Here is a 24023-nt window from a genome sequence, read left to right on the forward strand (position 1 = left end):
GACCCTGTGAAATAGTTTTTGGGTCAGCAGCAGGGTTTTTAAAAAGAAATTTGTGCAAGTCAGGAACCCTGTAATATCTGTCAGGCTTAACAGGAGCTGGGGGTAAGGAGTCAGGGGTCAGACTAGACTGCGAAAACACATCTACAATGTCTAACACAGGTGGAATGGCTAGAGGCCTGTGCTGAGGTAGTAAGAAAAAAATCCGAGCCTCTTTTTAGATTCTGAAAAATCTTGGCTCTCCCAGTGGAAATGCTCCCTCATGGTATGCAAGCTCCTAATGGTATGCAAGTTTTTCCCAAAGGAATAGTCCTCAGGAGGAGATGCTGAAGGTATAGATTCTTCAGCATCAGAATCCTCATGGGGGGAAGAGAATATTCCTCATCAGAAGAAATGGAAACCTGATATGAAGATTCATAGTCAGTGACTTGCCTAGACCTCTTATCAGGAGGGGGATGGGAACCCCTGATCAAGGTAATCAAGTCTTCGGCCATTTTGAGCATCTGTTTTTTTGGGCATAGAGGCCTGTCCACGTGTCTCTTGAGTTTGTTTCCTTGCTTTAGAAGGTGCTTTAGTCTTTGCCTTTGAAGCTGAAGTCATTTTAATGTAAAGATGTTTAGGTCTGAATACACCCTCAGAAGCCGGTACCTGCTCAGCGGCTCTGGACCCATCTGAGGGATTAGCGTTCGAGGCTCCAATACCTTGAGTATCCAGTGGCATAACCGACTCCACGTGGGAGTCGGTAGCGGCCTGCGACTCTAAAGTAGCGGGCGTCAGGGGCTGCGAAAGCGCCTCACTGAGAACCGGCGACTGGCTTAGGAGAAGCTTCGTTGTCGGTTTTGGGCCTGGTTGTTTTTCTCTATCCTTTTCGTTTTTTGTAAACTCCGGTAGTCGAATGGCTATCCGATGACATTTCAGGGCAATTAAACCGGTGTCCAAAAAAGTTTAAAGCAAAATCATACTGATGTTTAATAGTGCATTGGTTAAATCTAGCACAAAACAGACAACCAGTAACGTTGTGAACAGGGCCTAGGCAAGGAATACAGTAAGAATGAAAATCCTTATGAGGTATTTGCTTTCCACAAGAAATACAACTATTAGCTTTTTCTGACATCGGTATGGAGCAAGAAAAAAGTTTCCCCAATGGGGTACTTAGCTTTATTGAAGACTTCGGATCTGAAACTCAAACACGAAAATCTCAGGAGTCGGCCGACCGGCACTTGCGAACTGCTTCTGCTACCGCGCGGCAAGAAAGACTGAAGAAAATGGCGTCAGCTGCTTCTTTTATACCCCTGATGACCTGACGTCAGGGAAGGGGTGACAGCAGCCGACGCAGGACCCAAGACTTTGGAATTCAGGCCGGCTGAGGGCAACCTGCCAGCAGGATTACCCAAATGTAATGACTGCAACATCAGTGCATTTTTGCTTGGAAATGTAGGACACGGTTTACCCCTACAGGTGCTCCTGATTACAATCAAAATATCAGCTGAACAAATGAAAAGTCTGTTCTTCTTAAGCACTGAACAAGGGAACGTTCCATATATGTACATTAGGAGAAGAAAGTACAGTTGTGCAAAATCTTACCAAAATAGTATATGTTCTTCGCTTCACTGTTGCAGTATTCTTTACAATAGGGATCCCCTGCCTAGGGCAGCCCAACGTCCAGCCAGTATACAAAATCCTTTAGGTTGTAATGGGTACGACGGTCATCACACTTTATGCTCCCTGCGCATGGCACAGGGCAGAAAGGTGACGTGTGGAAATTCCATCCTCAAAACAGAAAAGTCCCAATAGGAATGACAGCCTAAGGATATCATCAGGTAACGGGCACATCCAGAAGGAAAATGACCAGGGGAGGAGGGAGGGAGCAAATACTGCAACAGTGAAGAGAAGGATATACAAGATTTCACACAACTGTACTATGTCCTTCCATATCACTGTTGCAGTACTCTTTACAATAGGGAGAGTACAATAGCTCAAGAAGACAACTGGGAGGAGGAAGGGCCAGCAGAGCCCTCTAGGAAGTCCTGGAGAATGGCTCTGGCAAAACCAGCTCTGACCCGTGAAATCACATCCAACTTATAGTGCTCGATAAAGGTAAGCACAGAAGTCTAAGTAGCTGCCTCAAGAATAGACTTAGTATCCAAAGCCCTGAAAAAAAAGCACCAGCCTTAATAGAATGAGCCTTAAAAGAAGACAGAAGGCTCTTCTCATGGAAAGAATAGCAAAATAGAAATGGCTTTAGATATCCAAGAAGAAATTGTTTGGAAACAGCCACACCTAAAGACCTAGGATGAAAGGAAACAACAAAAGTGTTCAGATTTATGAAAAGCTTTAGTCTTATCCGAATAATGTGAGTTGTCTTTGCAAATCCAACATGTGCGAAATCTTCGCACTAGCAGATTGTGGAGAAGGGAAAAAAGTGGGCAAATGAATAGACTGATTAAGAGACAACTCATTAACAACTGGGTACAAAAGAAGGATTAGTATTAAAGCACACCCTGTCCCTGTGAAAAACTAAAAAAAGAGGAACAGACCATGAGGACTTGCAACTCAGATTCCCTCTGGCAGAAGTAAGGGCCAAAAGAATGGTTTTCCAAGAACAATGCTGTAAGGAAGCTGAAGCAGCAGGTTCAAAAGGAGCCAGAGTCAATTAAAACAAAATTAAAGTCAAAGGAAGAATGGACAGGTTTCCTGGGAGGCCTAATGTGAAGGAAGCCTAAAACTGTTTGGTTTCAAATCTAGAGGCCAAAGGGGGAGTCAAAGGCAGACAAGCAGAGATAGCTGATAGGTGGGCCTGAACAGAAGAATACGCCAACCCAGCATTTAGCAATTCACACAGAGAATGAAAGGAACATCCAGAGTAAGTGGATCCAGGTTACGAAAAAGACACCAAACAGAAAATCTCTTCCATCTGGACAAATAAGGTTTTCTAGTGGTAGGTTTCCTAGCCTCCTGCAGGACCCGAAGCACATCCTCGGGAAAAAGGTGTCTGAAGGGGATCAAAAGCCTATCACCCACAATGTCAGTTGACGAGTGGACAGGTGGAGATGGACGATAGACCCCTTGTCTTCTGTGAGTAGGTCCACCCTGTGAGGTAACTTGTGATGATTGCTCTTGGCTAAATGCAGAAGGGGAAACCAATGCTGTCTGGGCCAAAAGTGAGTTACCAGCAAGATTTTGGGAACATCCTGTTTTATCTTGAACAGGACCTTCGGAGTGAGAGGAAGGGGAGAAAAGACAAATAAACATTCCCTTCCAAGAAAAAGTGTGGGCCATCCACTTTCCAGGCTAGAGGGCATGGGACTCTGGCACAAACAGAAGAAACTGTTTGTTCAGATGAGAGGGCAAACAGAATCTACTTCAGGAGTACCCCAATGGTGGACAATGTCCAGAAACATGTCCCTGTGAAGCATCCACTTGTGGGACTGTGATATGGACCTGCTCTGAAAACCTGCCACTATGTTGTGATCTGAGGGAATGTAAACTACCTGTAGGGTCCCCTGATAATAGACAGCTAAATCCCAAATCTGAAGGGCTAATCTGCACAGGAAATAAGAACCTTGCTCCTCCATGTTTGTTGATAAACCACATCACTGTGGTATTGTCTGTGAGAACCTTGATGGGCCCTAGAAGGAAGAGAATGAAAAGTCTGAAGAGCCAAAAGAAGAGCTCTCTTCTCCCTGACACTGACGTGGTCTTTTTTTGTCAGAGACCAAAAGCCATGTACTTTCAGAGGACCAGAGGAGGCCCCCATCCCACATCCAAGGCATCTGTGAAGAGTTTCTGGGAGGGGATAGGAGGTTGAAAAGGAAGACCTGGATTGCGGGACAACTGAGAAGAGGGACTAGAAAATCTAAAGGATGGGAATGTTGAAGCCAAACTAAACTTAGAAACCACGGGAAATTTCTCATGTGGAGCTTGGCCAGAGGAAGCAGAGGAATGGTGGAAGTCATGTAACCCAGAGCTCTCCAAAACTTACTGGCTGTAATGGAAGCCAGATGGAGAAGGGATTGAAAAAAAGCAAATAAGAGTTAAAGCCTTGGGAGGAGGCAGGGATGCCAGTACTGCACCCCAGAAAACATAGTCCTGAGAAATTTACAGTAAACCCTAGACTTTTCAGAAGAGAAATAGCAAAGTGTAGATGCTGAAATAAAATCTCTGGTGAGGAGGCCTGAATGAGCAGGTTGTCCAGGTAAGGAAAGACCTGTATCCCTCTCAACCTGCAGAAAGCAATCACAGCAGCAAAGCATTTGAAGACCCTTGGGGTAGTACAGAGGTCAAAGGGCAAAGTAGAGAACTGAAAATGCCAGGTAGCTAAAGAGAAACATAAAAAACTTCCTGAAAAGGGGATGAACAGTAATGTGTAGATAAGCATCCTTGAGATCCAGGGAAACTAGATAATCCTGAGAAAGTAGCAGAGGAAACAAGGTTTGAAAGCGTACAATCTGAAAGGAAGGAACTTTCAAAAAGGTGTTTAGCTGGGAAAGATCCAGATCGAGTCTCCAGGTTCCTTCTTTCTTGGGGCCCAAGAACATTTTGGAGTAAGGACCCTTCCATCTCTGAGGAGTTACAACTTCTTGAATTGTTTCTTGAGCCAACAGGCCCCGAAGCACCTCTGGAAAAAAGGGCAGTTGTTCCCAAAGCAGCTGAGAAATGCCCAAAGCGGGGGGGGGGGGGTCCTTTCTAAACCATGTAATAACCCTGGCAAATGATGGAAAGAACCCAGGAGTCTTGGGTGACCTTAAACCAAATAATGATCAGGGAAAGCTGGAGAGAAAGAGGAATGTGACTGAGAAGAACAGGATACGCAGACAGCACCTGGTTTGTTAGGAAAAGGAGGCTTCTGATTAGGAAGAGTTTGGGAAACCTTAGCAGGGGGTGGCCCTCCTACTACCCTTTTTTACCTTTGAAGGGAGAGCAAGACTGTCTATGAATAAAGGCAGGCTTGTTAGGGTAATTCCTTTGAAATACGGGAAGAGGTGAAACAAAAATATGCTTCAAATCCAGTAAGGCCTCACCCTTTTCATGCAGGGAATTAAACAACTCTGCAGCAGCACCAAACAAATGCTTATTATCCAGAAGAGCATCCATTAGCTTAGCCTGGATATCATCAGGCAAAGTCTGATCCAGGAATATTCTCCTCAAAAAAGAACCAAAAGGAAAGTACAGTTTTGTACCTACCATAAATGTAGATGTTCGAAGATCCACATTGCTGCAGTCCTAACACTTGGGTAGTCCGCTGTCCCTCGGTCGGCCCGAATATCAGAGTATAAGGCTGACGTCGGTCAGGGCGCATTTGACTGACATCAGAACGTCAGGGTACAAATGCGCATGACCGACGTCATATCCTCAGTCTTTTCTTGCCCCAGATGTCAGAAGACCCTAAAGAAAAAGGTCAAAACCCATAGGCAACAGCTAAACAACCAACCAGCCTAACACCAAGAATAAGTACAATATATACAATATACACAAAATACCTCAGATGGATAACCCAACCCACACAACCACCTCAAACTACAGAGGGAAAGGAGGGAGGGTAAATTGGACTGCAGCAATGTGGATCTTCGAACATCTACATTTATGGTAGGTACAAAACTGTACTATGTTCTTCATCTCACATTGCTGCAGTCCTAACACTTGGGTAGAATCCCAAAGCAGAGGTAAGGGAGGATGGCTAAACTATAATGAAGCAGGAGCTGCCAGAATGCCCTGCAACACAGCAGTGGCAAACCCAGCCCTGGATTTAGAGTACAATGGAAGGTGGTAATGCCTAGAGAAGGTATGCACTGAACTCCAAGTGGCTGCCTCCAAAATATCCTTAGTTGCCACCCCCCTCAAAAAAGCTGTTGAAGTGGCAGTAGCCCTAGTGGAATGAGGCCTAATCCCAGCTGGAATCCCTTTGCCATGATGGGAATAACAGAAAGCAATGCAAAATCCAATCCGCTTAGAAATAGTTTGTTTTGACACGGGCTTGCCCTGAGAGCACAAAGCAAAAGAAACTAATAACTGCTGAGATTGCCTGAACCCTTTAGTTCTGTCCAAATAATATCGCAACTGCCTGTGTACATCTAAAGTGTGCAAAATCTTTTCCCCTTTATTTTGGGGATTTGCATAAAAAGTAGGCAAATGAATAGTTTGGTTTAAAGCCACACTAGAAACCACTTTAGGCATAAAGGAAGGATTAGTGCGTAAAGATACCCTATCCTTATGGAAAATTAAGAAAGGCTCAACTGCCATAAGGGCCTGCAATTCAGAAACCCTTCTTGCAGAGGTAATGGCCAACAAAAAGCAGTCTTCCATGACAAATATTTCAACTCAGCAGTAGCTGCAGGCTCAAAAGGTTGTAGAGTGAGTTTCTCCAACACAAAATTGAGATCCCAAGCAGGAGTAGGAGCCCTTCGTGGGGGTCTTATATTCTTTGCCCCTCTAAGAAATTGCTTGAACAAAGGATGAGAAAACAATGGTGGGTCACAGTCGTAGTGAGATGAAATTGCTGCAGCATGAATCTTAATAGAAGAGAAGGACAAACCTTTGTCTAATAACTCAGTAAGATATTGAAGAGCCACACTTAAATCAGGCTCAGAAACATCCAAATCCTTAGCTGCACTCCAAAACAAAAATCTCTTCCATTTATCTGCATACACTTTCCTTGTACTAGGCCTTCTAGCTTCCAAAATCACATTCAAAACTTGTTGTGGAAGTTGAGACCCTCTATGGTTTAAAACAGAATATGCCAGGCTGTTAGATGGAGAGTGAAGTTTGACATTGAGCAAATGACTGTCCTCCTGGGACAACAGATGTGGAATCAAAGGCAAAGGCCATGGAGGCTTCTGCACTAGACTTCTCAGTAATGGGTACCAGTGCTGCCGAGGCCAATCTGGAGCTATCAAAATCATCCTTGGCTTGTCCTGTCTGACCTTCAGAAGTACCTTTGGGAGGAGAGGCAGAGGTGGAAAGGCATACACATGAAGATTTTCCCAACTGAAAGAAAGAGCATCCACTTTCCAGGCTGTGGGATGAAACCTCTTTGTGCAAAACTTTGGCAGCTGATGGTTTAGTGGAGAAGCGAACAGATCTATGTCTGGAGTTCCCCAGGACACTGTCAATTTCTGAAATACATGAAGATCCAGTTTCCACTCGTGGGGATCCATGATTTGTCTGCTTAACACATCTGCTAAGGAGTTCTGTGCTCCTGGCAGAAACCTTGCCTGAAGACTTAGTTGTAACCTGAGAGCAGTCTCCCACAAAATCATTGCTTGCCTGCATAGAGGATAAGAATGTGTTCCCCCTTGCTTGTTGATGTACCACATGACAGTTGTGTTGTCTGGTAGAATCAACACCTGCCCTGGAAGAAGTAAATCCTTGAAAGCTATTAATGCAAACTGGACTGCTAACATCTCCTTCAAGTTGATATGTAGATGCTGTAGTCTGACAGGCCACTTGTCTTGTATCCACTTTCCATTTAGATGAGCTCCCCAAGCTTTGTCCGAGGCATCTGTCGTTAAAATTTGACTCGCCTCTGGCCGGGTCACAGAGAGTCCCTTGTTTAGGTGACATTCCTGAGCCCACCACAAAAATTCCTTTTGAATGCAAGGTATTATTGGAATGACAGTGTCCAGATCCTGGCAGTGCTGTGTCCATACATTCTTGAGATACCATTGCAACTTCCTCATATGCAGTTTGGCATTGGGAAGCACCAGAATACAAGATGCCATGAACCCTAAGGCTTGAAGGACTGTCCTTGCAGTCAGCCCGGACTGAATAGATAGATGATGGAAGTAAAGGGAAAGATTCTTTTGTTTGTCCGGGGTTAGAAAGGCCATCTGGGATGCTGTATTCAGTCTTACACCCAGAAAGCACATGTCTTGAGAGGGTACTAGACTGGACTTTATTTCGTTCACAGAATACCCCAGGCATCTTAGCACTGCTATCACATATTCCTAATGACGAAGAAGCTCTTCCCTTCCTTGAGCCAGAATCAGGCAATCGTCCAAATAAGGATAGATTTGTATTCCTTTCAGCCTGAAGAAAGCTATCACTGGAGCCAGAACTTTGTAAATACTCTGGGCAGTAGATAAGCCAAAGGGCAATGCAGAGAACTGATAGTGAGAAGTCCCAGTCCGAAAACGCAGATACTTCCTGCAACTTAGTCTGATAGGAACATGAAGATATGCCTCTGAGATCCAAAGTTACCATCCAGTGATCCTTGCCCAGCAGAGGTAAAAGTTGTTGTAACGTCAACATCTTGAACTTGGGAATGTCCAGATAAGTGTTGAGGATAGATAAATCCAAAATTGGTCTCCACGTGTTCCCCTTTTTTGGTACAAGGAACAGGCAAGAATAAAATCCTAGGCCTCTTTCTGGCATAGGAACCGGCTGTATGGCCCCTATTTGAAGTAACAGAGAAATTTGCTTGTGAGCCTCTATTCTTTGTTGAGGAGGAATGTCTGGCATGCCCTTGAAAGGAGGCAAGGTATGGAAATAAAACCTGTAACCGTGATGTATGATGTCCAATACCCATCTGTCTTGGGTAATCAACCTTCAATTTTCTTTGAAAAGTGCCAACCTTCCTCCCAAAGGTGCTGCCAGGCGAGAAGGTTCTGGCAGCTGAAAAGGTAGGTCATTGGGTTTGTTTACGAAAGGACTGACCCCTGCCCTCACCTGAAGACTGTGCAGGAGAACTCCCTGTCCTAGGCCTGAAAGAGCCCTGACCTCTGCCCCTGCCACGTCTAGATCTACCCCTAGACTGGGAGTCATAAGAAGGATACGTCCACCCCTTAGTAGGCCAATTTCTACTAAACTTCGGAGGCTGAACCTGTAAAAATTCTTTAACAGTCTGCATAGACTTAGCCTTGTCTTCCATTTTCTTTAAAACTGCCTCAACAGGAGAACCAAACAAGACATCAGATTGCAAAGGGCATCCAAAATCCTAGTTTTAACATGGTCAGATAAATTTTGATCCCGCAGCCAGGCATGCCTGCGAAGAACTGACCCAGTGGCAGCCACCCTGACGAGGCCTGTACAGCATCAAAACCACATTGCAAAGAGTGCTTACCCACCTGTTCAGAAACATGCACTAAATCTTGTAACTCTTTACAATCAATACCTTCCGCCAGAGCATCAACCTTAGATTTCAACTGTGAAAGGAGATAATTTTGATATTTCAACATGTGAAACTGGCAATTCAAAGCTCTCATGGCTAGAGTGGAAGAAGTATAAACTTTCTTTCCCCATCTATCCAAGGCCCTAGCCTCTTTATCTGCAGGAACCGGATTCTTGACAACAGAAGCCTTAACACCCTTAGGCCCCTGGCTAACAGTTTCAGGGTCTGCCCTAGGACTTTTAAAAAGATACTTATGAGCTTCAGGTACCCTGTAATACCTATCAGGTTTAACAGGAGCAGGAGGCAAAGAATCAGGATTAAGAGAAGCCTCTGCAAATACATCTTCCACCACATTAAGAACAGGAGGTATAGCCAAAGGCCTATGCTGGGGTAAAAACAAAATTCCCTAAGCCTTTTCCTGGAATCAGAGAAGTCCTGACCTTCCCATTTAAAATGCTCTCTCATGGAGTGAAGGGTCTCTGAAAAAGAAAAATCCTCAGGAGGAGAAGCTGAAGGAGTAGAATCATCCACATCAGAATCAGAATAATGAGCATACTCCTGTAAGTCTTCAGCCGAAGACTCAGACACATCCGAAGCCTGCTCCCAATCCCCCAACACTGGTTCCATCCTAGGCCTTTTATCAGGAGGGGGCATAGAGCCTCTAATTAAAGTAATTAAATCTTCTGCCATTTTAAGCATGTGCTTCTTGGGCACAGAACCTGAAGAACTAGGAGTGACACCCACAGAAGCTAAACTAGACCTGCCTCTAGGAGAAGCCTTGGAAGCAGAAAGAGAGGGCCTAGACCCCTTAGGAAGGGAGTACAGTAATCTGAGAAGCCCCTACAGCCTGACCTGCCTCCTGGGAGGCCACATCCTGTAAAATCAAAGTTTCCCCCTGAGACTCCAGAGAGGCCTCCGTCGGAACCACCGGTTCCACTGACGCCTCTAAAGAACCGGCGTCCGGTTCGGACGACTCCTCTAACCTAGGTTTAACTGCCTTGTCCTTGCGCTTCTTTGAGGAAGCGGCCGGAGCATCCGACGGCATTTTGTAATTGCACTGCTTCCCAAAGACCAACCTGGCACAATCCAACCTCCGCTTTATAGTGCGTTTATTGAACCTAGCACAAGCGGCACCCAACAACGCCGTGCTCAGGTCCCAAACAAGGTATACACAAATTATGGTAATCCCTATGCGGTATCTGTTTCCCACAAGAAATACAGTTATTCACTTTTTCTGACATCCAGTAAACCACTGAGGCAAGAAAAAACCAAAATATTCCCCAACGGGGTACTTAACCAACTCTGACTTCGGTCTGAAACTCCGAATTCGAAAAATTTCAGAACGCCGAACGGCACTTGCAACACTGCTTCTGCATCGGACCATGCAGCAAAAAAGACTGAGGATATGACGTTGGTCATGCGCATTTGTACCCTGACGTTCTGATGTCAGTCAAATGCGCCCTGACCGACGTCAGCCTTATACTCTGATATTCAGGCCGACCGAGGGACAGCGGACTACCCAAGTGTTAGGACTGCAGCAATGTGAGATGAAGAACATCAGACCTAGATTGAAGCATCAGCTGCATCATAGCTGCATTTAACTGAATGGACAGCAACTTGGGAAGACACCCCTAGCAAAGAAAGAGCAGAGGCCTTCTCCTCAGATTCAGGAAGATATTTAATAGCCTGACAGGCCTGAAACAGAACAGCCAAAACATATATGGTTGTATGTCTGACAGTTTACAGCTCTAAAGGCCAGGGTAGCAGAAGTATACACCTTCTTACCTAGCTTCTCCATGATTCTGCAGTCCTTATCAGAGTGAAGCAACTTCTCAGAAGGCAACAGTTTGGAAGGCTTATCAAAGGTAACTGAAACTACAGAAGGGTCAGCTGAAGGGCACTTGTAAAGAAGCTTGCAGTCAGCAGGCACTTTATAAAACCTGCCAGTTTTTTGGAAGTAGGAGGCTGGGACTTAGGAGCCTGAGACTCAGGAGCCTGAGAAGCAGTGGAAAATGCATCCAGCAAGGCAGCAAGAACAGGAGGAACAGCAAAGGACCTAGGATACTCCATTTGCAGAAGCTCATAGTACCTCTCCTGAACATCAGACACCTAAGCACAGACCCATTTGAAAAACTCCACCACTCTAGAAACAGTGTCATCAAAAGGAATCTCCTCAAAGGGAGAGTCAGGACTGAAACTCTTCTTCCTCAGAACCATAATCTAGGGGAGAAATAATCTGAGAAGAAAAATGCAGGGACTCCCATCAGAATCTGCATCATCATCATCATCATCAGAGGAATCCTGCTCCCTGGGTCTGTTAAGAGGGGTAGAAGATCAAGGAGGAGCAGGAAAAGAAACCCCCTTTGGAAGCTTTAGAACCATAAAGGCATCAAAAATGCCTTGAGTGAAGTTTTACCATTCAATCTGAGGATCTTTAGGAGCAAGAGAAATGTGCTTAGTATTCTGCTTCTTTTTGAGGGACAACAGCCTTAAACAACTTAGGAGGCTCTGACCCCTGATGACACTATTACTATAGTCGGTACCTCTTCCCTCATTAATACCCAAGGAACACTCCTAGGCCCTTCGGTAATGATCAGCCGTGGTTCCACCTATACATCTGAGGTGGACGTCTGCAAGGTCTCCATGGACATACATGAAGTCAGACCCATGTCTGCTTCCGAAGTGGTCACGGCAAAGGAATCTCACAAGAAAACTGGACAATCCTCCAGGCTTTCACTAGTCTCAAGATAGGATGTTCAGTGGAGGTATTACAGCCAAAGAATCCGACTGCCTTTTTTGGTCTTTTTCTTCGCAGAAGGAGGACCCTTGGGCCTGGAAGATCCTTCCATAGTGTCTCTAGCCAACAGTTTAAACTGTTGGCTTTCTAAGTAAATAGCTAGGAAAGAAAGGCAACTATGCAACATCTTAGGGATGAAAGCTTGGCAAATCTCACAAGACGTATGGTCATAGGAAGTAGCTAAACAGAAAAGACACTGCTTGTAATGATCTTTATGGGGAATATTTCTCCCCCACTGGCATTTGCCCTTTCTGGATGACATGAAACCAACAAACAGAACAAGGTAAAACAAGAGTAAGAAAAATCAAAACATTCCAATTCGGCACTTATCTAAAAGCAATTTGGTAACCAGCAGATGAATGAGCATGCAGACGATGACTGACGATGACTGAAGATGGAATTCAGACTGGCAGCAAAGTTCTGAGGATGGTATGTCCAGACGTCACCTTTATGCCCCAAGCCGTGTGCAGGGAGCATGTGTGTGACCTACAGCACAGCCATTACAACCTAAAGGCTTTGGTATACTGGCCGGATGTTGGGCTGCACTAGGCAGGGGATTCCTATTGTAAAAGAATACTGCAATAGTGGTATGGAAGGACATCTTAATGTATATCTAGAAAGAAGTGGATCTCCTGCAGAATGTACATGTAAGGATAAAAAGAAGGTATATAAAGCCAGACCACACAGAGCTTGAGATTTTAGGAATAACTAAGACATCAAAGGGATTAAATTTAATTTTATTTTCAAAATTTCTTTATGGAGAAGACAACTCCACTATTTTGTCAGCTACCTAATCACAAGTGCAGGTCAGAGAGAACATTATGTAGACCGGCTCTTAATACACTTTTCTATGACATGAATTACAACATTTTGTAATAAAAGGTTACAGAACAACCCACCCTTAAAAATACTTCAATTATATATATATATTCCAAAATATGTTATACAAAAAAAGTGGTAAGTTATTAAGAACAAGACAAAGAATATCTTCTTTGTATAACCCTATTATGTTACGGCAGCATCAGAAAGGGAAATGGTTATTAAAAGTGTAGACATGTGGCTCTTGGAGAAAGACGACTCATATAACACATTAAAATGCAAACAAGAAAACACTTGTAAACAGATTATTACTCAGTGTTACAAGCTATCACAGGCAAAATTGCAGGGCCTCCCCAATGTTTGTTTTTTTTCCATGGTAAAGTACAGTTGTTTAAGAACTTACCATAATAGTAGATGTCCTACTGATCACTCTTGCAGTATGCATAACAGACAGTTCTTTTATCACGGACATCTGGCCAGGATAGCAATGCTTTACCTTCCTGATGGCATACATCTGACGTGCAACCTCAGCTGGTGTGCGCTGGGGTATAAGGACAGATGTATACACAAGATCCTCAGACTATCTCCAAGCCAGAAGCCTGATGACAACTGACACAGGAAACTGGTCCGCTAAGAGGGGTGTAGTTCGAATAAGTAGGAAACTCCACCAGGAAAGGGTGTGTGTGGGTGTGTGTGTGGGTGTGTGTGTGTGTGTGTGTGTGTGTGTGTGTGTGTGTGTGTGTGTGTGTGTGTGAGATTTCCAAGCGAGAGAGTAGAGGGGAAGGAGGGAGAGAAGGAATACTTGGACAGTGATCAGTAGGTCATCTACTGTTACTGTAAGTTCTTACACAGCTGTTATGTCCTAAATAAAACCACTGTTGCAGTATTCTAAACAGACTTGTGATTCCCAGAGCTCAAGTGAGAAAAGAAAAGTGGGGTGGATGGCTAGAGTGAATAACTGTCTAGGAGAACAGAGAGGACTGATCTGGTAAAGGCAGCCCTAGAAATGGAGAAGGCATCAATTATGTAGAGCTTGGTGAAGGTGTGCACAGGAGACCAAGTGGCTGCTTCCAACCAAAACAGACCTGGCATCAACATCCCTGTGGAAAACACAAGAAGAGGCAACCGCCCGAGTGGAATGTGCTTTAGGGCAGGAAGGCAAAACTTACTATGTTGTAAGTAGCAGAATGAGATAGCCTTCATATCCAGGATGCAATAGTTTGCTCTGACACTGGTTGACCCAGCTTGGCATCCATGAAGGAAACAATTGGTCAATTTTTAGGATAGTCTTTTTGTCCAAATAGAACCTCAGCTGCCTGTGAATATTTAGGGAGTATGATTCTTTCCCCCCTATATTGAGGGGTTGGAAAGAAGGTAGGTAGTTGAATGGCTTGACGGAGGTATAGTTCATCCACTACCTTAGGCATGAAAGAAGGACTGGTCCCAAGCATTAGCCTGTCTCTGTGGAAAATAACAGGAGGAGGAGTGGACATGAATGCCAGGAAGTCAGACACCTTGCATGCTGACGTTTAGAAACAGTAGGACAGTTTTCTTTGTGCAGAACTTTAAGATGGCAAATGCCGCTGCACAAAAGGAGGTAGCACAAGTTTTTCCAGAACAAAATTCAGATCCCATGTTACAGCAACTGGTTTCCTTTGAGGCTTAGGGTGCAGGACTCCCTTCAGGAAGGGCTTGATCTCTGTCTGTCCTGGGCATAAGAAGAGGATCCAGAGGCAAAAAGGTACTGATGACTAACAAATGTGCTTTAACGGATGAGTAAGCCAACCTAGAATGCAGAAGTTCACAGAGATATTGAAGTACAGTGGGGGCGTCAGATAAGAGTGGTTCCACTCTATGCTTGTGACACCAAATGGAAAATCTTTTCCACTTGGCTGTGTATGACTTTGATTTTCTGATATTAGAATTCATGGCCTCCTGTAAAACCTTTACCACATCCTCTGAAAATAAGTGTCTTTTAGGGATCAGAATCCAAGCATTCACAGAGAGAGACAGAGAGAGTGAGAGAGTGAGAGAGTGAGAGAGTGAGAGAGTGAGAGAGTGAGAGAGTGAGAGAGTGAGAGAGTGAGAGAGTGAGAGAGTGAGAGAGTGAGAGAGTGAGAGAGTGAGAGAGTGAGAGAGTGAGAGAGTGAGAGAGAAGAGTCTGGGTTGGGATGCAGAAGCAGACCTTTCTGCTGGGTGACTAGGTCTAATTATATCAGAATTTTTCAGTGGTTTCCCTTTGATAAGTGGAACAGGATGGGAACCCAATGCTATGTTGGGCAGAAAGAGACCAGGAGCAACAGATTTGAATGTCCTTTTGGACATTTGGGCTGGGGTGAAGGGAAGGTCTGGGTTGAGAGAAATCTATTTCTCCCACCAGAGAAACTCTTTTCTGATGCACGGCAGCAGAGGGATAAAGGTTGTCCAAGGGATGAGTGTGTTGGGACCACACAGATTTCAGGTAACACTGAATCTTCCTCATACGCAGTCTGGCCAGTGGCATCACTGGGATGGACACAGCCATGAACTCCAAAGCCCTGAGGATCTCTCTTGCAGTACAATGAGTCACTGAGTTTTGAAAAAAGGTTACCAAGTTTCCTGTGGAAGAGAGGTCTGCATTATGCTTGTGTTTAGTCTGCAACTCATAAGACTAGGTCCTAAGTGGGAGTGAGATGAGATTTTTCGAAACTGGTGCTGAATCACAGTTTGGTTAAAAGCTGTACCATGAAATGCAGATGCTCAAGGAGAGCATCTGTGGACAGAGCCTGAATCAAAAGGTCATCCAAATAAAGGGAAAATTTGAATTACCTGAGTGAGGCAGAAAGCAACCACATGTGCTAAGGCACTTTGCAAAAACTCTTGTGGCAGTGGAAAGACTAAAGGGTAAAACAGCAAACTGAAAATGTGATGAGCCAGAGAAGAACCTGAGGAACTATCTGTAAGAAGGACGGATGGGAATGTGGAGACAGGCATCACTGAGATCTAGGGATACCAGAAAGGCCTAAGGAAGAATGAAGGGCAAGACGGCATAGAGAGAGCATTTTGAGGTAGGCACTTTCAGGAAAGTACAGTTGTGTACACTTACCATAAATGCAGATGTTCAAGTGTATTCACTGTTGCAGTCATCACCTGTGGGTTATCCCTGCTGTGGTAGCCCTCGGCCGGCCCAAATACCAGAGTCAATGTTTTTCTGCGTCGGCTGCTATCGCTTGCTGTCTGACGTCAGGTCGTCAGTGCTATAAAGGAAGGCAGCCGACGGTATTACATCAGTTTTTCTTGCCCTAACCAGTCAGAGGCCCACGTAAATAAGGTAAAGTGGTCCTGGTGGCTAAAACCCATTAGAAACTTATGTCTCCCTGAAGAAAGAAGATGTAAGGGGGAAGGAGGGTGGGAAACCAGGACTGCAACAGTGAATACACTATAAAATCTACATTTATGGTAAGTGGACACAACTGTACTATGTTCTTCTTGTTTCACTGTTGCAGTCATCACCTGTGGGAGGATTCCCAAAACTGAGGAGAGGGGTGGTAGGATTGCTAAAAGACCTAGGAATGGGTCAGCATGCCCTGCAGGAATTACAGTTGTATACACTTACCACAAATGTAGATGTTCGAGTGTATTCATTGTTGCAGTCATCACCTGTGTGTTATCCCCTGCTGTGGTAGCCCTCAGCCAGCCCGAATACCAGAGTCAATGTTTTTTCTGCATCATGCTATAAAGCAAGGCAGCCAACACCATTACATCAGTTTTTCTTGCCCTAACCCATCAGAAGCACAATGAAATATGGCCAAGTGGTCCTAGTGGCTAAAAGCCAACATGGGAAGCTTATGTCTCCCTAAGGAAAGAGGATAAAAGGGGGAAGGAGGGAGGGAAACTAGGAATGCAACAGTGAATACACTCAAACATCTATATTTATGGTAAGTGTACACAACTCTACTATGTTCTTCGTGTTTCACTGTTGCAGTCATCACCTGTGGGAGGATTCCCAAAGCTGAGGAGAGGGGTGGAAGGATAGGTTAGAGCCCTAGGCATGGGTCAGCAAGCCCTGCAGAACTGCAGAGGCAAACCCTGCCCTAAACTTAGAAAAAAAGAGGTAGGTGGTAATGCTTTGTAAAGGTATGGACAGAGGTCCAGGTGGCAGCTTCCAAGATGTCCCTGGTGGGGATGATGCTGTGGAGGTGTTGGCTGCCCTAGTGGAATGGGTAAGAATAGACTTAGCGGGTAATTTCCCATGTAGTCTGCAGCAGAAATGGATACAGTGTGATATTCATTTGGAAATGGTTTGCTTGGAAATGGGCTTCACCTCTGCCCCTGGGGCAAAGCTGACAAGAAGCTGGTCTGTTTTTCTGAAGGGTTTAGTACAGTCCAGGTAGTATCCGAGTTGTCTGTGCACGTCTAGTGAGTGCAGAATTCTTTCCCCCTTGTTTTGAGGGTTGGGAAAGAAGGTGGGTAGATGTATGGTCAGGTTGAGGGTCACATCAGACACCACCTTGGGCATAAAGGCGGGGTTAGTCCTCAGGGAGACCCTGTCTGCATGGAAAATGATGAAGGGCACAACGGCCATGAGTGCCTGAAGTTTTGAAACCCTTCTGGCTGAGGTGATAGCAGGAAAGCAGTCTTCCAGGAGAGGTATTTCAATTCTGCTGAAGCAGCAGGTTCAAATGGAGGTAAGGTTAGTTTTTCTAAAACATAATTCGTGTCTCAGGCTGGCGTGGGTGGCTTTCTGGGAGGTCTGATATTAGAAGCCCCTCTGAGGGATTGTTTAATCAAAGGATGTGAGAAGAGGGGGTGGTCTGAATTGAAATAAGCTGAAATGGCTGAGGCATGGATTTTAACGAAAGAGAAGGAGAGGCCACTATTGAGTAACTCGGCTAGGTAGTCCAAGATACGAGGGATGGAAGGTTGTGAGGTACTGGCCCCTATGGACTGGCTCCAGGAGCAGAATTATTTCCACTTCCCCGCGTAAGATTTTCTGGTGCTGGGCCTTCTGGCCTCTGTGATAATGTCTAGGACCTATTTGTTTAATAGGGACCCCTTGTTTGCTTTTAAAGTATTAGCCATGCTGATAGTTTGACAGTCTGCAAGTCTGGGTGCAGCACCCCCCCCCCCGAGTTAAGAGGTCTAAGATCAGGGGAAGCAGCCTGGGAGGCTGTAAGGTCAGGCTGTACATTAAGGAGTAGCGATGTTGTCTGGGCCAATCTGGAGCGATGAGGATGGCCTTTGGTCTCTCCCCCCTTATTTGGTCAGTACACCTTGGGAATACGAGGCAGAGGAGGGAAAGCGTACACAAAGAGGGTGTTCCAGGGGAAGGTAAAGGCATCCACCTTCCACACTAGGAGGCAATACTCCCTGGTACAGAAATTTTTCCAGCTGATGGTGGAGATGCAAAGCAAAGAGATCCACCTCCGGAGTCCCCCATGCCTCAGTGATTTGTAAACAGATTTTTATGTGAAGCCTCCATTCGCAGGGGTCCAGTAAGTTTCTGCTTAAGTGGTCTGCCATGGTGTTGTTGATCCCTGGTAGGTGCTGGGCTATCAAGTGTAGTCCCATGGAAAAGGCGGTCATCCAGAGGTTCATGGCTAGCCTGCAAAGAGGATACGATTGGGTCCCTCATCTGCTGAAGTACCACATTACTGTGATGTTGTCTGTTTTGAGAAGGAGAACCCCTGGCTTAAGATGGGGTTTGAAGGATGTCAGAGCCTTTTGTACTGCCATCATTTCCTTCTGGTTGATGTGTAAGGGGAAGGTGTGGGGCATCCCAAAGACCTTGGATGCACCTGCCTTCTAGGTGAGCGCTCCAAGCTATGTCTGAGGCGTCGGTGGTAATGGTCTACCCAGTTGGGGGGAGGTTGAAGGAAAGACCCTTGTTCTGGGTACGGGCCCCTGCCCAACAGAGAAACTCGGCCCTTGTACAGGGAATCAGAGGTAGAGAGGTCTCTAGAGGATGAGAGTGCTGACACCAAAGGTTCTTTAGGTACCACTGAAGTTTTCTCATGTGAAGCCTAGCTAGAGGAATTAGAAGGATGCAAGATGCCATGTACCCCAAGGTTTGGAGAAACTTCTTTGCAGTGAGGTGACTTCTGGGAGTCAGCTGGGTAAAATAGAGATGCAGAAAGCTCTGCTTTTCTGGAGCTAGGAAGGCCATTTAAGATGCTGTGTCCAGCAGTGCTCCCAAGAAAATTATCTTCCTGCAGGGTGTTTGCCTTGATTTATTCCAGTTGATGGTGTACCCTAAGGAGGTTTGGAGGGTTTTGACAAAGAGGAGGTCCTTGAGGAGCTTCTCTTTACCATCTGCCTGAATGAGGCAGTCGTCCAAATAACGGTAAATTTGTATATTTTTCTGTCTACAAAAGGCTATGGCCAGGGCTGAGCATTTGGTGAATACCCTGGAAGCAGTAGATACGTCAAAGGGTAGCCCAGAGAACTGAAAGTGTTGTGAGCCTGCTCTGAAGAGAAAGAATATCCTACATATTCCCTTATGGCGATGTGGAGGTAGGCATATTTTAGATATAGGGTAACTAACCAGGCAATTTTTCTCAGCATTTTGAATTTGGGCACCGCCAGGAAGGTATTCAGAATGGACAGATCCAGGGTAGGGCACCAAGTGCCCTCTATCCTGGGAACAAGGAATAGTCTGGAATAAAAGCCTCTCTGCCTGTTCGATCTGAGGGGGAGGTTCTAACGCGTCTTGGGAAAAGACAGCTTGGACTTTTTTCAATGCCTCTGTCCACTGATTTTGAGGTAAGGGTACCCTCTTGGAGTTGGGAATTCGTACAAGGAGAAGTATCCCTGAAAACTGATCTTTAAGATCCACTGGTCCTTTGTTGCAAAAAGCCAGTTTTCTAAGCAGAGGGAGAGCCTTACTCCTAGTATTTGATGAGTGAAAAGAGGGCAGAGAGAGTCATTGAGGGTTTTTGCCCTAAAATGGATGGCTTAGAACTTCCTACCTTTGGAATGGGAGTGTTCCACTGTTTGGTTCTCTGCTGTCCCTGGGATAGGAGTTTGGGTGGTCTGTACCTGCGGGGCTTACCTTGCCCCTGTCTGCTAGGTGCAGGAAAGGACCAGTGTTTTGAGGGAAAATTCCTGCTGAACCTAGGAGGTTGTACCTGAATGAAATCTTCTGTTTGCATAGATTTTGCTTTGTCTTCCACCTTTTTAAGCACCTCTTCTGCTTTTACTCCAAACAAGCGGTCATTATCCAAGGGTGCATCAAATAATTTAAATTTGACATGATCAGGGGAGAGGTTGTTCCTTCAACCATGGATGTCTCCTAATGACAGATCCTGACATTGCTGCCCTACTTGAGGTTTCTAGGGCATCATATCCACAGTATAAAGAGTGCTTAGCCACTTGACAAGTTGAGTGCAGTAAATCTGCTCTTTCGAACTGGCAGTCAGGAAAGGTTGAAATCTATTGTTGTAATAGTTCCAAAGTGTGCTGTTGATATTTTAACATGTGGAACTAACATTTGAGTGCTCTGATAGCTAAGGTTGCAGAGGTGTATACTTTTTTTACCCCATCTGTCCAGAGCTCTGGAGTCCTTGTCGGAAGGAATAGGATTCTTTGCAAAACTAGCCCTAGCTCCTTTAGGTCCCTGTGTAATGACCTCCGGGTCTGCAGGAAGATTTCTGTACAGGTACTTGTGAGAATCCGGTACTCTGTAACACCCATCAGGTCTTCTGGGAACAGGTGGGAGGGCTTCAGAAGTTAAGCTGGATTCATGAAAATCATCACCAACCAGCTCTAAGATTGGAGGGATTAGCTTTAGAAACTCTCTTAGTCTTTTCTTAGACTGAGGGAAGTCCTGGGATTCCCAGTGGAAATGTTCCCTGAGGTTGTGAAGGGTTTCTCCAAAGGAAGGATCTTCTGGGGGGGGGGGGGGGGGCAGAACGAATGGATTCCTCTGCATCTGAATCCTCATAAGCAGTCAGAGGTAGTTGTTCCTCTTCAAAAACTGAATAGTCAGAATCCTGTTCTGTCAGTACTTCAGAAGAAAGGTCTCTTTTCCTTTCAGAAGTCGTGGCCCGAGTACACCTGATAAGGGTGATTAAGATCCTCCGCCATTTTAAGCATTTGAGCTTGGGGTGGTGGAGCAGGAGTAAAATGCTGGCTAGGGGTAGTTTTCTTAGGAGTGGCCTTGCCTCAAGGCCTAAGAGTATCCATCGGTCTGAGAGAAACGGTAGTCGGAGAAGACTTTTTTTTTGTTTAGATTCGGTAGTGCAAAAGATCTCCTTGGAGCCAGTGCCTGCGTTGTGGCTCTGGACCCAACAATGGCAGAGGCAATCAAAGGCTCGGAAGATGAAGAAGACTTCTGCGGCATTCCACACTCCGAAAGGGTCTCAGTAGAGGCATGCAAAGGTATCGAATCGGTCATCAAGGGCTGCCGAAGGCACCTCACTGAAATCTGGAGAACTGACGACCTGCTTAGCAGTAGAGTCGTCTGAAGGCTTAGCCTTGTGTGGCCTGTCTCTAACTTTATCCTTAAGTTTTTTCAGAATGTCTATGGATTGTTGGCTGACGGACGGCATTTCGGCTACAATAAATGCTCTATGACGAATGGTTCTAGCATTGAGGGCACAAAACCGACAATGGGGGATGTCGTGGTCTGGGCCTAAGCAAGTGACCTCGGTGTGGTATTTGCTTTCCACTGGCGAGACAACTGTTAACTTTTTTCAGACATCGGTTAGTGTAAGTAAAAAAGATCCCCAACAGGGTACTTAGCTTTAGACGTTTTCAGCTGTAATTCAAACTCTGGTAGCGACCAACCAGCACACTTGCGAACTGCTTCTGCTACAGGCTCCACGGCATGAAAGACTGATGTAATGGTGTCAGCTGCCTTCCTTTACAGCACTGATGACCTGACGTCAGACAGCAAGCGACAGCAGCCGATGCAGAAAAACATTAACTCTGGTATTCGGGCCAGCCGAGGGCTACTACAGCAGGGGTAACCCACAGGTGATGACTGCAACAGTGAAACACGAAGAACATTGTGTTTAACAGGGTGAGGTCCAGGATGGACCTCCACTGTCCTTCCTTTCTTGGAACAAGAATGATCCTGGAATAAAACACATTTCCTATGAAATGTAAAGGTACTTCTATGGTGCTCTGTGCCAGCAGGTCCTGAATAATGGGACTGAGCAAAAGAAGCTGGTTGAAAGGTGAATGGGGAATTCCTTATGCATTTCCAAAACATGGTGTAGCCTTCTCTGATAATGGTCACAACACATTTGTCTGTAGTTACTACCTACCAGAACAGAAGATAAAGGGAGAATCTTATTCATAATGGGGTTGACAGATTTAGGGAGTGGGAGAGGAAGAGGAGAAGACAGTCAGAGCTTTGTTTCCAAAGGGAGGCCTCCCTGAAGGGGAATCCCTTTGTGGTTTGTAAGAAAATCTTTCCCTAGGTACTTTTCTATGTTTGTGAGATGGTCTACGCTCCCTCTTGACGAAGTGGATTTGGCCAGATAGTTGCTATGGTACATTGGGACTGTAGAAAGGAATATCTGTTGGTAGTCTTTCATGGTCTTGCCTTGTTCCTGCAGAGTTTTGAAGACTGGCAGCCTGTGGTCCAAACAAAGGGTAATTGTCCAAAGGGGAAGATTTTTGATTTGAGGGCTTCGAGGATGGAATGACTCTGTAGCCATGCATACTGTCTTGACCATTGGACCTGTAGCAGCAGCCATAGACATAGCATCCACTGCATTATAGCTGGATTTAAAGCTCTTTCTGCCTATTTGTGTAGCTTGGGACAGAACAGACTGCATTTGCTCTACATAGTTTGCTGTCTGTGGTTCTGTCATTACTTTATGCAGAGACTGTAGCACAGACAGCAGGTATTTAGTGATTTGTGCTTGCTAATTAATAGCTCCGAATGCTAAAGTGGAGGAGATGAAGACTTTTTTACCCCACTGAGCAACGGATCCTGCTGTCCTTGTCTGAGGGAAGACCACTAGCAGTGGGAGGTAGCTCAGGAAGTTTTTCTCCCAAGGAGAGGGAAACTTTTGCAGGACCAGCCATATGATTTTTTTATACAGGTATTTCAACTCATCAGGGAACTTACAGAACCTGTGTGGTCTTTTAGGAGCAGATGGCTGAGAGTCAAGCATTCAGGAAGAAGGAAAGGCATCCAGAGAAGCCTCAAAGACTGGCAGTACTGGTGAAGGAGCCAGAAATGCCATCTTCAGAAGGCTGTAATATATTTTTTGAAGCCTCAGAGATTTGTCTCGATTGTTATTCAGACTGTCTCATCATGCTTTGAACAGATTTTCCAAAGGAAGAGTCAGGTGAAAGGGAACCCCCCTTCATCAGAGGGGGCCTGCCCTGGAGATTGACTGAGAGTAATCCATAATCCAGAGAATGATCAGAATCTAATTCTGGATCCTCTTCAGAAGAAGAGCCCAAGGAGTGCTTTTGTGGTGTGATTTGAGTTAGCTGGGTCACAAAAGGAGGAGACTCCAGTGCCATGATAGCTTTAAATAAAAGCTCGGAGAGAATCCATTCTATTCCTCTGGAAGGTGTAGGGGACATCACATACATTTTTTTTGTTTTTCTGTTTAGAGGTGATGTCCGCCTGCACGAGCCCTGGAAGTTTGAAACATTGTCTTATTTCAAGAAGTGTTCCAGTGACCTCTTCCAGTACAAGAATCTGAGGGTGCTGTGAGGGTCCTATGAGATAAGACAGTTTTTCCAAGGTATCCACAGCCTGCAAGGCCTCAAGGGCCATACTGGCTTCCAAACAGGTCTCAGTAGTGGGAGCCTGAGAAGTAATCTGACACAGTGCAGGTTCAACCACCTCAGTGGGGTCTTTTGATTTTTTTTCTTAGGGTGAAGGATGATGTCAGAAGTTGGAAATTCCGCCATCTTGGACTAAGCTATGCGTTTCAATTGCTGAGCTTCATGGAAGGTACTGAATGAGGACAATCTCAATCTGAGGGTCTTGGGTACAAACAACTGACAAACAGAACAGGATTTGTAGTCATGTTCTGGGCAAAAAAGGCACTTGTGCAAGTCCGTGTATGGAATTTACCTACCACACTGGCTCTTAACCATCCTAGCTGACATTTGATAAATTTAAACCACAGTCTAAGACACAAGAAAGGAAGGTTTCTCAAAGGGGCACTTACTTTGACGATTAGCGAAGCAACAGTACCAACAACCAAACATGGATCAGTCCCGACAGGTGCACAACCTGCGTTTAGGTTTGCAGTGAGACAGTCTGAGATCTCGTATACAAGTCCGTCCTTGCACCCTGATGCATATGAGCTGAGGTCACTAGTCAGATGTATTGCCCTCAGTAAAGTAATG

At 45.3% G+C, this 24023-nt stretch overlaps 1 protein-coding gene across 1 annotated transcript in view; it reads right to left on the reverse strand.

The window, feature by feature from the left end:
* PSMD2 (proteasome 26S subunit ubiquitin receptor, non-ATPase 2) overlaps positions 1–24023 on the reverse strand; it is a 1781804-nt gene that overhangs the window by 890667 nt on the left and 867114 nt on the right. The window lies entirely within an intron of this gene.

Source organism: Protopterus annectens, chromosome 4.part1, assembly GCF_019279795.1.
Source record: "Protopterus annectens isolate FY-2018-M chromosome 4.part1, PAN1.0, whole genome shotgun sequence".
NCBI lineage: Eukaryota > Metazoa > Chordata > Ceratodontiformes > Protopteridae > Protopterus > Protopterus annectens.